The 16,800-nt window shown below is 36.9% G+C and overlaps 1 long non-coding RNA gene across 1 annotated transcript; it reads left to right on the top strand.

Moving 5' to 3' along the window:
• Positions 1 to 3,961: 3,961 nt before the first annotated feature.
• On the top strand, positions 3,962 to 15,197 carry LOC149204670 (uncharacterized). Its single transcript, XR_016251791.1, has 3 exons — positions 3,962 to 5,351; positions 5,966 to 6,271; positions 14,846 to 15,197. It is a non-coding gene; the product is annotated as an uncharacterized LOC149204670 (long non-coding RNA).
• Positions 15,198 to 16,800: the final 1,603 nt, after the last annotated feature.

Raw genomic sequence — 16,800 nt, 5'->3', positions numbered from 1 at the left:
CGTCTCACAAGGGGATTAGTCTTTCATTTTTCTCAGGGCTTGAATGATACCCATTGTTTATTATTCATTCAACATAGGTCATCAAGCAAGTGGGCCTTTACTTGGTTTCCTTTTTCTCCATTAATTTCCTTTCCTTTGTGGCCCTTCCACTTTGCTAGGAAAACCAACCATGCTTTCTTTGTTGATGTGGACTTCCTTTCCTCGATGCAATGGAATGAGCCCTTGATACCATTTTTGTTGAGCACACGACCACCAAGTATATTCCCTTTGCTTTACATTCATGTAATTAAACACATTATATATTTTCCTTTTTCTCTTGTGAGCTCAAAGATTGCATTCCCTCGCTCTATGATTGATTCATCAATTTTATGAATTTACTTGTTGAATGCTCACTAGACTTTCCTCTTACTTTGATCTTCAATCCATGACCTTTCTTTTTGTTTGACTGTGATGACTTTTAGGGTCATTCATTTAGCTTTTTGACCCTCCTTCGTGGCCTTCTTTGAACTAAAAAAATCATCATGGGAGCATGACATACTTAGCCACTTCTCCTTTGACAAACATGAATTTTCAACAATGATGGAGCTCATAAATTTTAATTCAATGGTGGTGGAAATCCAATTTGCCCTAAAATTTAAAATATTCATTACAACAATCCAGATAGATTTAGAAAAAGCACATTGAAGAAACATGTGAGTGGCGACCTCCAATGCATCTGCACATATAATGTAGTTACTAGATCTAATGAAACCCCTGTGACAGAGGATGTCCCAAGTCAAAATATTTGTATTCTAGGCTAGCCATCCAAACACCTTGAGTTTGGTAGGTATGTCCCATCACCAAATGTTCAGTAACCAACGATAAGGAACATGATGAAATTGTGTAAGTGATAAATACCAATATGCATCCTTGACCAAGATTTGACCTTGAACTAAATTACATGCCCATGTAAAAGTGTCATTGAAATCATGTAGCGAAGTGGTAGCCATAGTGAGATAGTAAACATACCTATCCTAGTGAATTCCAAGTTCACCATATAATCCAATGTCATATGCCCACATCAAGATAGGATTTATTTGATCATTATTGACAACAATTTGATTGATGAAGTAGATACCTAGATTGTGAATCAATTGAGTATATCCACAAAATGAGTATGATCCCCATGAAGTCCACAGATAGGATCAAGATAAATTTCAACATTAGATCCATTTCCAAATTTCCATTTAATGTTTCTCATAAGCTAAGGACTGACTTTCATAATGCTTCGCAAAATATATGAAATGGCACGGGGGATGTTTGCACCCAACTTGATCCATTGTAACAAATTTTGATCTTTAAGGTACTTGGACTTTATGATGTGATGCCAAATACCATCTCCATTAAGTTATCATCATAATATCTTCATAAGGAGTGCCCAGTTTAATCTTTCAATGTCCTTGATGCCCCAACCACCCTCCTCTTTCCTCCTTAAAATAACCTCAAGACGGACCAAGTGAAACTTGTCCTTATCAAAAGTTCTAACCCATATAAATCTAGAAATAATGGAGTTGATCCTGTGAATGATATGTCTGGGCAGATAATAAATATGTAGGCAATAGATGGATATGCTCTGCAAAAGAGATTGTACTAAGATCAACCGACCTCTAATGGAAAGGCATCTATGTGACTAGGTAGTCAGACAGTGTTGAAATTTCTCTATGAGCCAATGTCAATCTTTGATCCCATATCTATTAGGTTTGAGAAAGAACCCAATGTATTTAAATCCAGTCTCCAATGATACACAATCCACCTCAAATTTTCCAACAATCTCTACCACGGTAGCATCATTTGGGGATGGTGAGATCAATCGAGACTTCAAGTTATTCATGTAAAGTCCAATAGCCTCCCAAATGGACTAATAATCCACTGTAAATGGCACTATTCTGTCACTTAAAAGGAAGACCTTTCTAGTTCCTATTCCCCTGCTAATGGAGAATAATTGGGTCGTGATCCAACAACCTAGAGGGGGCGACCCAAGCTTTAAAAGTGCCCATGACTTCAACTAGTTTCTCACGAATAAGATATGATCACGTCTTTTTGCAATACCAATAGAGCCAAACCAACCATTTCATCAGGTAGGCCTAATGGGAATCGACAAGATGTTGACCAGGTGGATTTCTACCAAATATGTCTTTGAAGAAACTGACCTTCTAATCCAATTTTTACCTGTCGCCCTAAATCTCATTTTCATCTAGAGTAAAGTTAAGGTTGCCCACCAATATTAGTGAACCCATTTTCAAAATACCACATCGCTCCAGACAATCCCAAAAATACTGACAAGCAGAATATGGATCCAACAAATGAGGAAAACAATATAAGCCAACACAAAAAATGGATCAATTAACACATCATCTTATTCAATAAATGGATCAACAATGCTTATTTCATCTCTGCATTATTGTGCAATATATTGCATGTAATGGAGTATCTCAACCACATCTTTCATCCTATTATGCATTTCATTGCATAATGACTAGATAATTCTGGTTAAGTACAATATCAGTAAGAAAAGGAAGGTGCATTATCAAGCAAAGAGGATTAAAGGGAATATATTTTCCTAAATATAGATCTAGTGAGAAATGTGGCTTTACTTGGTGAATGTGCTCACTGACAAGATGAAGTGTTGTGCTTAGTGAAGATCAAGGCAAAGGCCTACACTTAGCATCAAGCATAAGAATTAGTGAAGAATGCACGGACAAGAAAAGCAACGAGCAAAGGACTTACCACTCTATAAAGGAAAGGGTCCATTGAGTATAAGTCTAGTTTCTTGATGTCCCTATGTTCGGCCTTAAAGAAGACATACGAGGTGTTTAATTGGAGTTCCCCAAGCGCAGTTTATGAATCTCGAGCAAATGAATAACCTAACCACCACGTAGATGAGAATGTATTGCCATGCAAGGGGAACACTAAACACATTGTATTTGATAATAATCTCACATAAGAAAATAGAATCCAGGGATTCAATCCCTTCATTCATCACATGTTAAAATAACCTAGTCCACTCACACTTGCAAATAAAATACTGAGCATTTAGTTACACACATCAACCATAATAGTGAAAAAGTAATAAGAAATTTTTTATAGATAAAAGATGAATTAAGGCAACACTAATCACATCATAGCATAATTACATGTTAAATGTCCACACCATTAATTTCTCTTCATTTCTAAAAAATTTAGAAACCATACTAAGATGACATTACATAGTTTTCTCTTCATTTCTAACAACACTAGAAACCATACTAAGATGACATTACATTGTTTTAGGAGGTCACATAAATGGTGCCAAATTTGTGAGTCCATAAATGAACGCAAAAAATTCCCATATAGTGCAATAACGGTGGACTACCATAACTTTATTCAATGTGCAATATTCATATAGATCACTACTAATTCCACACCTAGTTGAAATTTGATGCAACTCAATTTCACTTCCAAATTGGGACACTCACAAATTTTGAATGGTGACAATCTAGCAATCTACATCTCTTCCTACAATTTGTTGTACCTTAATAATCACTTTACAAACTTTCAATCAAGGTTGTTTAGTTAATATTTTAGTCAAATTAATTTAATTTACTCGATAGCAATTGCAAGAGATTTTTATTCAACCTGCAATGCCAAATTTCTATAAACCACTACTAATTCCACACTTAGTTGAATTTTGAAGCAACTCAATTTCACTTCCAAATTAAACCACTCACAAATTTGAACAATGACAATCTCTCTTCCTACAATGGGTGGAAATCTAACCATCTACATCTCTCTTCCTACAATGGGTGACAATCTAACAATCTACATCTCTTCCTACAATTTGTTGTAGTTAATAACCACTCTACAAACTTTCACTTCAAGGTTGTTTAGTTAATCTTTTAGTCACGTGTTTACTCAATATCGATTGCAAGAGATTTGAAATCAAGGTCTTGAACTGGAATCCTTGTTTTCGGGAAGGAATTGCGAGGGAAATCACAGATCCAAAAAACCCGGCATCGAGCACATCATGTATGATCATTGCGAAGATGAGCATCATCGACATTCTCACGCAGTCGGACGCCCTCTGCAACAAGTATGAAAAGTATGCCATCCACAAAGAGAGGGAGAATCAAATCTTCGGAAATGACACCTTCTTCACGCTTTATACCTTTTTCGAGTCTAACATTAAGGCCACAAAGAAAGTAAGTAAACCCTACATTTACCCTGGCTCGATTTTTAAAATGCTGGAAAAACCTGCTAAATTCTGCGGCTTTTTTGGAACAAGGAAGTCGTCACGAATTGGCATCACTACAGTCTACACTAAATTCTGTGGCTTTTTTGGTAACAAAACAACAAGGCAGTTGTCACGAATTGGAATCAACCAGACCCTTGTACATAAAAGAGAAGCTGCTCTGACATTCTTTCAAGTTTTCCGCACATTAATGGCCACCTCCTCCAACATTGTCTGTAATTACAGAGCGGAAATTATTCACCTCACTTTCACTGCAAAACCGAAATTATCTTTCTCCTTGATGATCTTTCTACTAACATTACCATTAAATTTCGATTTCATACACTCATTACCTCCGTCGGATAATCCTAATCTTCTCCAGGCATACCATTGCAGTAGCGATAATATCATGAATAGAAGTGCTCTGCAAAGGAACTTGAATGTGGTTCTGAATTCATTGGTTGAGAATGTTAACAAGACGGGCTACAGTGAATCAAGTTATGGACAAAATGGATATGATATTTACGGTGTTACTCGGTGCAGGGAAGATCTGAATGCCTCTGCTTGTTGGGCATGCATTTCAAACGCTATAAAGCAATTAGTTGTATGTAATGGAAGTCTCAATTACGCAACCGTTTTACTCAGTGGATGCATTTTGGATATGCCACCCACAACTTATATTCCCAATTAAATGAATCGAATCCATAACACGTGATCTTTACATTGTGCGATAACTCTACAATAAATAGCAGAAAGGCAAGGGATTTCAAGGATTGGAAAATTGCCTCTCTCTTGAATGGGCTTATCGAGAATGTTGTGTCCACCTCTGTGGGTTACAGTGTACTGAGTGACTATGGGGTTTATTCTATGGCTGAATGTTGGAGAGTACTTAACATGAGTGGGTGTAGTCAGTGCCTGAACAATATGTACAATTATTTGGGCTCCTGTCCAGCTGGAACTAGCCAAGGACTTGCCTTCTTCGATAACTGTGTAATTCATTATGACAGCAAAAAGTTTTAAGATGATGGTGTGCCTTTGCTCTCAGCCCTAAACGCAAGTGGAACTAGAAGTGGTCCTGCTATACCAACATCAAGGGCAACAAAAGGTAATATTGTCATACATATTTAAATCACTCTTTGGGAAAATCTGAAAAGTATTTGATAATTCAGTGTAGTGATGCCAATTATTGTAGTGATGTATCACTAGATTCTTCTCCATGAAGCTCAGATATAACTAGTTAGAAGTTGGACTAAATGGATTTTTAATAGATCGTAATGATATGCATTGCTTTGATTATAATATAGAAAATTTATTATATCAAATGACCTTGATTTTTAGGATATTTTTACTGGGGAAGAATAAGTGTGTATTCTCAATCGTGGCGTGAATATGGGCCAATGAATAAGATACTAGCATGCATTTAAACTTAGTGTCTTACTCTCTTACCGACCAAGTTGAACCTGCAATGATGTATCTCCACATATTTTTAATTCTTAGCCATCGGAGCTGAGGGCTCAAACATAAATTCCTGCTATTAGGCACCCACACACTCATTGTCGCTTGGAAGTTCTGCAGTTTTAAAATGATACTGACATATTGTCAATTGCCACTTTTTCCAGTACTAATTAAAAGTCCAATTGAATAAGGAAAAAAAAAATAAGAGAAAAAATATTTTGTTTTCCTAATCAATATACCTTCCTGTTGTTTTGCTGCTAACAGGCTTCTCATGTAGTAGAGATACCAAATTCTTGAAGATGGTTGAAATAAATCTCCATAGACATGATGGTGAGAAAGAGAGTAGCCCAGCAAAGGTTGGTCCTCAACAAGCTCGACTAGTTGGAGGGGAAGACGGATCATTTTGGCCACTAGTATGTACTATGAACATCTTATCATTAAAATTAAGAAGTTGGTCATGAAAAGAGGGGGGAACTAGAAGGGGACAGGTGGCCTGTCAGGATGGAAGAGGAGGAAAGCAAGTTGGATACTACACATGTTAATGTAGCGTCAGGGGCCAACTCTTGGGAGGTTAGTCAACCCATCTTCATCAAACTTGGATCGTGCTCTAATTACTAGCCTGAATACCTTTTTGTAACAATGCTGTTTTTGGTTTTCAATAGAATAATGATGGCTGTAAATAAGTCCTTCCAATGTCTGGATAGTCCCACTACTCATTTTGGTTGTCATGTGATTTTTGAAATGCCCATGGATGGGTCCAGTCACAATATAAGACTTTTCTATTGTTGTATAGAACTTAGAAGTTCTCAGACTTCTCTTCAACAAGTTTGGCAACCATGTTTCCTACGAGAGCTCAAAGTGCCTAAACATAACTTATTTTTTTACATTATTAATAGTTTTAGCTAAATCACAAAAAAAAGTCAATGCTTTGGCATTTTAACAATAAAGCCAAGAAATGTAAGAAATAGTTTGGGGTCGACATGATCAAAATTAACAGTACTTTATTTCATTTTTGTCTTTCTCCTCCAGTGCCCTGACAAGAAACTTGAAATTACTTTACATTGTGCTCTTACAGCCTCAATATGGTCTGTGGATCCTGTAGGTAGGGGATTGAGTGAATCAACTACAACTGCACATGAATTTATAGTTGGAATCTTATATATTCTCAATTGAGTTCATATCCAATACACAAGTAGCAAATCTCAGATAAGTACAACACCAAATTAAAACAACTAAGAATATCACAAGGAACTTTCTGAGTAATAGTTTTCAGGCTCTGTATTTTGATCCAAAACCTAGTTCCCACCATGCTTGCATTGAAAGCTAATGATTCCTTAGGCAAACACCTAATAAGGTCCGATCACAGCAGTGCTTGCAGCCCTTATAGCCGTAAAAAATCATGATAAGTTAGATAGTTATCCTCACAAATCTCTAAAATATGGCAATATATGTGGCAACGACTTTGCCAACCTAATTATTTGTTTTCCTGTATGCATGCCAGAGTAACTAGAATATAATGTTACAAGAATGCATGCTGGACAGTGGTGCTCAAAACTAAGAGAGCATAGCAATCATAAATTTGCTTACATAGACAACGAATATCAACAATAAATCCCCTAAAGAAATAATTACCTTTTGCCAAATTGTAAGTGATAAATTGGAGTCAATGTTGAGCCTGAATCTACCTATACCTTCTAGAAACTATCATGGGAAATGATGCCAAAGCAAAACAAGAAATAAGTAATAACTATAATTGAAGTGGACAATAATTTTATAAGAATTGATTCTGACTAAAATATGGAAATAGCATATCAAACAGTGAAGTTTGAGAGGAACGTCAAACAGTCAAACTAAAGGAGAATAAGGAAGGCTTATTCCCAATGTACACTCTCCTCATAGGTGCCTTCACATTGCTGGTATTTTCGACAGCATTAGTGCAGGAAGATGAAATGGATTTACTCAAGACGCAACTTGGCTTTTAAAGTACACAACCCTCACAAAACGATTTGCAATCATTTTAAACAACAAAGGTTAACTTGGCCCTACTGCCACCATAAATTCCCAAAGGAAAATGACTGCAGACGGGCTAGGGAATACAATTCGATTTACGTCAGAAAGCAACAAGAAGTAGACACAAAGAGGATCAAGCAAAATTTGCTTAAGTAGGTTCCATAGCCTGTGCAAATCCAAGTGAAAAATGAGCTTGAAATGGATTATGGGACAATCATCTACAGGGGTGGAAAAAATGCAGGTAAGTTGGAAAAATGGCTTGGATTTTGTGGCATGCCAGGGAAGCAAGGTTGCCATGAAGTTGTTGAACCTCATTTTACAATGACCGACACAAGTGCAAAGCTAGTCCATAGTTTGGAAGAACCTGGAACCATAAAACAAAAGCTGACCGAAGACTAGCCCATGAGGGAACTAACACCACAACAGCCATACCATTTCTTGAGGAATTAATCAAGAATTTACTTTCTTCTGTTGTCCTAGAAATAGTGCAAGTACAACAGGAAAATAAAAGTCATCAAGAAGCAGACTCACAAGAAAAGGAAGACTGGTAGTTATCAAGTGGTCATAGAAAGCACCAAATCTGTAATGTAGACATCCACCATGAAACACCAGTAGCTTTAGCTATAGCAGGGATGACTACAACTCAATATTTGAGAAAGGCTATATTTAATCCCAAAAAGGAAATTAGACAACTTAAGAATGATAGCCAAGTTGGAAAATCATGTAGAATACTACAAAGCTTCAAAGGATAGACTAACTGAATTTGTCACATTTTCTCACATGCGTGAAGACTAAGTTGTGCCTCTGATCCATGATTTCTATCAACACATTAATGTGTGCAAATATCTATTTTCCAGCATGACAGTGGTGAAAGAGTTGTATGAATGGTTGGTGGCTAATATGGAAAAGATGAAGCAACTACTGGATAAGATTTCCGACTGGCCAAAAATATACAAGCTTGTTCCTACCAGTGTAATTCTGCTTAGCTGAAATGAAACCAGTTTCATATCCTCCAACATGAGACAAGTTGAGTTTTCTCGTTAGATACATTAGAAGCCTTGGATGCTTTGTCGTGGGACAATGAAAAATACTTGAAGGAAGCCTTGGAGATGGCAGAGCCTCACAGGATATCGATGTTTCAGAATGAGAACAGGTCTTTGCCATCAAGAGATGTTATGGATCTGCTAAGACAGTATAATGAGGAGAAGAAGCAAGACTTCACAGTTAAGGAATATCACTCAAGTATAAGTCCTTCCAAATTGCCAATTCCCCTAGATCCAAAAAAAAGATATCATATGGCTTTGTCATAGCCACATGTGAATATTAAACCTTTCTCGACAAGATTTTTCCATAGATCACATATTTAGAACCCCTCTACTATAAATTTCCTTCTCATATAGGGGAAATGTGCTGGAAGGGACCTAGGTCATGATTGTATTTCCCTATGTCCTTTGGTGAGGAATAATGATGATTTGAATTTAATCAGACCATGTACTTGACCAAGCAGCTCTGATTTAATGAAGACAAAAATTTTCCTCCCTTAGATTTATGCAATGTTCCACCAAGACTCCGGGACGGGGAGACGCAGGTGCGGGGAGACGCACAAGGGGGACGTGTAGGAGTACCCAAAATTTTAGGGAAATTTAGGGGGGACAGGGGGACGTCAGGGTATATATATTTCAAATTCATATTCAATAATGAAAGCATAAATACAATGATACATACATAATTGAATTAAGTAATGAAATACATTGATCCATACTCATCGTCCTTACTAATACATACATGATTCATCCATAGACCACGAGATTCAATAATGAAATACTCTGATACATATTCATCATTCATTATTCACCATTCTAGAATCCACATTGATTTAAAAATTAAATTCATCATTTATCATTCTAGATTCTAAATTGATTTAAAATTGAAATTTATCATTCATCATTCTAGAATCTAATTAGTACTAAGCAAAATAGACTATAATAGATACTGAAATCTAAAGACTGGAATAGTAAATTGATATAACTAAACTCAAAAATAGTGGAGCGATGAGTCTAGAAGTCACTCTAAAGTACACAAAGGGCTTGGTGTTCTTGATTAAATACTAATTCCATACCCTTGTACATGACAAAATTTAATGGAAACATTGCAATCCATCAAATCATGAATTCCTGAAAAACTATTAAGTCTGCTGGATTTTGAGTGAGATCTAAAATTCTACTTTCTCCATATAAAATCCAATGAGGTCAGAACCACTCTCAAACATCCTGAGTCATTTCATGGTAATGTTAAAAATTTAAGTAAAAGGATGTTAACATTACCATGAATTGCATAGCATTAGTAGGGCAATATGATCAAATACTAGATTTCCCCGGTCATAAATCATTATTTACAAGCAAATTTAAGGGGGGACGCCTAGGCGTCCCCCTTTTGGGGAGTCGTGTCCCCCACACTGAGGAAACGTCCCCCCTTGCGTCTCCCCATGTCTCCCCAAAAGGGGACGTGGGGAAACGTTTCCCCAGACGTCCCCCGGCCTCGGGTGCGTGACCCGACCCTGGGGGACGCGTCCCTGTGGAAAACTGGATTTATGGCAAATATTTGACGAGGAGAATTCCTTCATACAATTGTACTCTATTTATCTTAGATTCATATTTAAAGACATTCATATATGTAAGATCTTATTTTTCAATTACCCTATAGATATCCAGTTTATTCCTTCTTTCCATCGCCCAAGTGGACTAAAACACTAGTCACAATAAAAGAACATATAATTGAAGTATTTTTTTGTTGATTTTTGGTGTTATATCTATTTTTATATTTTTATACAACATTTATTGGAGATCTGCAAACCCTACCTGTAGATCTGAAATTTTACTTGTTGACTGGAAGGTCTGGTATGCAAATTTTGAAGAATTTATTGTAGATCGGCAAGTAATATTATGCAAATCTGAAGTCCTTGTTCACTGCATTTTAAGGACCAAGGTCAAGAATAATTTATTGCAGATCAACAAGTAATATTATGCAGAAGTCCTTGTCCGCTGAATTTTAAGATCCAAGATCATATCTGATAAGAATACCCGGTCATATCTCATTTAATGAGAATTTTGTATCAACTTGAGGTTTGGTTGGGGGAGGGGAAATCTAATGACATACCTTGAAGGGAGGGTAGGCCGTACTTGCTTGAGCAGGGGGTTTTGACCAATCACATTCCCTAAAGGAAAGACATAATCACCCTTGCTAATGGGATCCAACAAAACTGCTTAAGCAGGGTAGGTGGTTTGACTCTTTGAAGGGAGGTCAGGTCCTTCCTGCTTGAGTGGAGGGAGGGGCAGGTTTAGATATTAAATCTCAAGGGATATATTAGATTTGGAAATCCTGCCAACTGAATTTTGGATGAAGTACAACGAGGTTAGAGCGACGGCGTGCACCGTCGCCATTACACAGAGGTTGGCAAAGCTGCAGGAAGCAAAGGAACTAAAGGAACAGGTGGACGCAACATAGCGCAGGGAGGTAGTATTGAAGGCCAGATTGGGGCCTTGGCTAGATGAAGCCTATGTGCTCACGACCACCATTGAAGGAAAGTTGGCGAACCTGCAGGCAACCCAGTAGCAAATCACGACAGATAGTGCAAGACCAACAACAGAGTAGCTGGTGGAACAGGTCAAGCAGGCGGCGACGCAGTGTGCCACCGAAGTTGCAGTAGTACAAGTGGAGCTGGGAGGTGTTCGCAACAAGATTTTAGCACCAGCAAAGTGACTCGGGGGCGAGTCACCATATTTGTGTTGGGGGCCTGTTGGGAACGGGTCTCCTAGGGTCAATTTTGGGGTTAAAAGCCCAAGTTTTGGGGCAGAAAGCCCGAGTTTTGTATAAGAAGTGTAAAGTCTCCGTATTTTGTGGTCATGAAGCGCAAAGATGTAAAGAATCATCAAGGGCTTTCGCCCTTCTTTTATGTATCTTGTGTCGGCTTTAAGAGATTCACCCATGGTCCACGGACCATGGGATTGTATAAAAAGGGAAGTCTTAGAAGAGTCTAAGGCAGTTTAGTTCAATATTGATATGTTTTGAGTCATTGATGAATGTAATGGGTCTGTGAGAGCTAAGAGCAAAGAGTCTTAGCGTAGGAAAGAGGCTTTGCAGCTATGTGCGCAGAGGTCTATGGTAGAAGTCCACAACTGAGTGCGTGGACCTCTGCAGCTATGTGCGTAGGGCGGTTAGAGTCTGTAAAGAAGATCTGAAGCATAAATAAAGAGAATTATTCTGGAATTATCTGTGTATGATCTATTTACTTTTGTTATAAATGCATATGATTATGTTATGATGAATACGGGGTTTATGTTTTAATACTGTATTGATGTGCGAATTCATATGCTTTTCTTTGTTATATGAATGCAAGTAAGAATATCTGGTTACGCGAGGATCCTATTAATGCATGTTGAATTTATTAGATACTTAAGCTAATCTGGGTAATATGGAAGTAAGGGTAGTTATAGAAGTGCGTAAGTGTCTGATTTTCCTATCTAAGGTACACGAAGGACAGTCGTAGACCTTCGTGGAGATCTAGAGGACGACTAAGATGAGTATATCGATAAGCCCTAAAAAGCTTATCAACCTGCGTGAAGGAAGGTTTAGGGTATTAAACGACATCACTACTATCTCTGGGTGTGGAAACTTGGTTCTTGCATCCCCCCATACTGCTTCAGGTGTGACTTCAGTCTGCGCTCCGCGGATTGATGCTGAAAGGGCTAGTAGTGTAGGGATTTTCTTGCCTAATTAACTTTGAGTCTGGGTCAGGGCCCATCAAGCCAATACTAAAGGAAAGACATAATCACCCTTGCTAATGGGATCCAACAAAACTACTTAAGCAGGGTAGGTGGTTTTACTCTTTGAAGGGAGGGCAGGTCCTTCTTGCTTGAGTGGAGGGAGGGGCAGGTTTAGATATTAAATCTCAAGGGATATATTAGATTTGGAAATCCTGCCAAATGAATTTTGGATGAAGTTTAGATTTTGGATGTCATTCCTTTTGCTTCAACTTTACTCTAATTTGAGGTTTGTTCTCAGAAAATTTTCGAGATTAATCTATATCTTTTAATCCATACTGTAATAGGAGGTCTATCTCATAAAAGTTATATTGGTTTGTATGCTATTCGATTATGTGAAAGAACGTATCTTTATCAACCTATCTGCCTATAGAGTTCATATTTACATATCACTTGGCCCCATAGTGTGGTGTAATTAAGACACCTGGATATTTAATCTTTTATCACAATCCTCCAAGCCTCAGATGCTAACACAACCAGCTTTGTTTTGTGTTGGGACCCCCAACTAATCTCCTCTCAATCCATCCATCTTGTTTATTACTTTACATTCTGAACAAAAATATCTCTTTATAATCCTTTCTTATTTCCTCTGTCACTGCTTCTTTCTAACTTTTCCAGTTTTCTTGTGTTGAGTTAATCTTGAGTCCTATGGGACTTAGAATCTAACACAACCATCTTGGTTTGTGTTGGGATCCCCAAATAATCTCTCTCAACCAATCCATGTTTTTTATTCCTTTTACATTCTGAACGAAAATATCTCTTTATCATCCTTTTTTATTTCCTATGTGACTGTTTTTTTGTAACTTTCCAGTTTTCCTGTGTCGAGTTAATCTTGAGTTGGTAATTAATGAGTGTACCCTTCATGCTTATGGGGTCATGGTATTAGATAACCCATGGTATTAGCATGTGATGAAGCATATTTAAAATCTTGAAGAACTCCATGATAAACTTCCTTAGGCAACTTGTTATTTGGTCAGCTTGGCCAGATTGGCCAAGGTGAATGGAGATATATATTTTTGAAAGTTGGTTTTTTCTGTAAAAAGTGTACAGGCAAAAATCTATTATGCCTTTTGTAATTGCTTTTTGACTATCGATATTACATCTCTTTCTATAGGTTTAACATCCTCGTCATATGAAATATGTTTTTCAACAAGTTTATTTCATGTTAGCTATTGTTTCTGGATGTGGTGTCACAGATTCATATTTTTTTCATCTCATTTCTTTACTGGATATGTGGATTCAAATATCTGAATGGATTTCCCATTTTCCTATTATTGACATGTCACTTTTGAGCAGGATTTTGCATGTGCTGAAGGCGATAATGCATCTTATCAGAGAGTTGGTGACTTTGGTGATGATATTTTTATAGTAGTCTAAGTATGAGCCCCGGCCCCCTACACAATGCAAATCAATGTCAATTGTTCCTATCTTATAACTGACTTCTTGTGAGTTTTATAAATGATTCATTATCAATACTAAGACTTTTACTACGTAATTAAAATACTTCAAATCATGCAGTTCAACGGGCCAGTCTGTATGTTTATCAAATATATCAGGCATGATTTGTTGTATTTCTGGTATGTTGCGGACAAATTGTTTTTGTCGATTTCCCGTTGTTTGTATATTTGCATCAATTCTTCATACAGGACTTACCACACTCCCATTTGTAAGCAAAAATGTGGACTCTTTAAGGATACTTATCTGGATGACTTTCTTGCAGCTATTCTCAAGGTTATGCCTTTTTGTTTCAACTTTTATATCCAGACTTTGTGTTTTGATGAACAATTTACCAAGCCTATTAGAAGTTCTCATTATGAAATATCGATTCATAAATATCTCAGGGTTATTCTTATGAGATTTCCTAGAATGCTACCTTTATCAAATTTCTTTGGAAACATGAATGTGGTGTAGGGATATTTGGAGAAAACTGGAATCAATCCAGGTGAAGTTGTTGATATTGTAGTTGGTATAGTTCATGCCCCTAGTTCTCAAGGATCTAGTCAGTGTCAGATGGCTTCTTTTTATGTTGTATTCCCAGGTGTATAGAGTGGCCATCCCCTTTAATTCATTTCATTCTAAGTCATATTTTATAATCTACAGGATTATGATTATACTTTCTTGTTCACTACAAAGATTGTTCCTGTCAAAATGGTCAATAGGAAATGCTCTTCTAGTCTTCAAGCAGTAGAAAATGTTGCAGCAATGATTAAATCTGGGTTTTATGATAATGGTAAAGGAAATCATCCCTCTTGTACAACATTTGAGACATGAAATTTCAGTTACCTCTGTTCATCTATTTCTTGGTTTATTGCAGGGCTAGACGTTGGATTAGAGACAATGACTATTGACTCAATGGCACGGGCGAGCCCAATGAATCCAAGGCTAAGTATTGACATATTGTAATTGTATCCATGATTCTTTTCATACTAAATTCTTCAAATCAGTTTTGTTGGCTTTGCTCTGGATACAACACTTGCTATTTTAGCGAATCAGTTTCATTAGCTTTTAGATTGTTGAACCTATATTTGTGAAAGTATGTTGATATATTTTTCTTCCCCATAGAGTGAAACTCACAAGAAAGAAAAAGGTTTCCTTCTCCCAGTGGTTATAACTTTAGCAAATGTTGTTGAATGCTATGGAGTTTCACGACATGACCAAGATCAGGCTCCTGTAAGTAGTTATCCTTTCTATTTCGTTAACATCATAGATGCCATAAATTTCCAATATTGTGCTCCATCAAAGCCTTTTTATGTTCTTGCTAGGTCAGGCATCCACCACATGCTAATAAATTTGAATGAAATAAAGTTGATTTCTGAAGTTTAATGTCAAAAATGAAGTTAAAAACTCTTGATTTTTTATTTCTTTTAAATGATCATAATATAAAATCGGGTTAGTATGGATCCATTTGGAAACATTAACCATGAGGCAGTGAGCCAATGATTGGCTCACTACCTTTCCTTTTCTATCATTGAATTTCACATTATATTTCTGATCCAATGGACAGAATGGAAAGGCAGTGAGCCAGTGATTGGATGACTTCCTGGTGGTTAATATTTACTTAGATCCATCTTAGCAGGGGATATTTAAGCACCTAGAGATTTTCACCTAAGTTTTTTTTATTCCTTTTTATGCTTAATAGATTTAGGTTACAATGAATCTATGTTAGTAAATATCCATCTATCTATCTATATAATGTATTCTCTTTACTCTAAGGGTCTGAAACTGTACCTTTCTGTGGATTGTAAATAGTATATAGGTAACTTGGAGAGAAGAAAACAACTCATATAATCTATTTTGTAGCTTAAATGTTCTACTCGGATAGTAGAACATAACTATAACATTTTTGTGGGTTTGGGCTTCAATTACTTGCACAATGGATTGATCTATTTCCCCCTGCTTCATGATTGTAAAGATTCTGAATGAGGATTTTAAAACAAGGCTTGTTTTCTTAGCATCAATGTTTTTAGGTGCTCGTTGTGTTTCCACATTATTGCATGAAATGAAAAGGCATGGAAAAGACAACAGATTTGGAGTAATGTCAATGTGCATAGGTTGGTAAAATACCATGGATTTTATAGTGCTTTGTGTTGGCATTATGATGCATGTGTTGTCCTTGATGACAACTCACTTGTATATGGCAACTAGATGAATCTACAGGACAAATCAGAGGTGACAGAATGGTGGAACCGAATAATGGTCAAAGGTTTGATACAGGGAGATTGTGTTAATGTTGTCCTTGATAAGAAACCTACATGAGGAGTTGTCCTTAATGAAAACCTATTTGATAAATAGACGACTTGATAAAGGTATAAACAATATGCGATAGAATGCATGGAAGTTGTGTTTAAAGATGTGACAAAATGCATGGCAGTGAAGAGGAATGAGTTCAGAAGTGATGTATGATGGCAACTCACATTGTAACAGGTCAATTCGGAGGTAACAGAGTAATGGCACAGAAGAACAGGATGATAGGACAAAGGAATTCAAATTAGAATCAAGATATTGAGGAAAAAGAATGTTTTAAGTTGTATTATGTTGTATATGCGGGTTCACCTAGTCCAAGTAGTGTATACAAGCGGGTTCACATAACAAAATGAGTGTATATGTATGCACACACTTTCACAAGAGGAAAAATGCGTATGAGATGGAAAATTAAAGTTAAAAAATACCAAGGGTCCATACCATGGTATTAGCCCACAATATTGAGTAGAGTAACGGTTACTTGATCCCGTCTAAGAATACCACAGGTTCTAAGTGTGGTTTTGGTCC

Source organism: Pinus tabuliformis, chromosome 1_2, assembly GCF_031772625.1.
Source record: "Pinus tabuliformis cultivar Carrire ecotype Pingquan chromosome 1_2, CPIR1, whole genome shotgun sequence".
Classification (NCBI taxonomy): domain Eukaryota; kingdom Viridiplantae; phylum Streptophyta; class Pinopsida; order Pinales; family Pinaceae; genus Pinus; species Pinus tabuliformis.
This window is presented reverse-complemented; position numbering and strand designations above follow the sequence as displayed.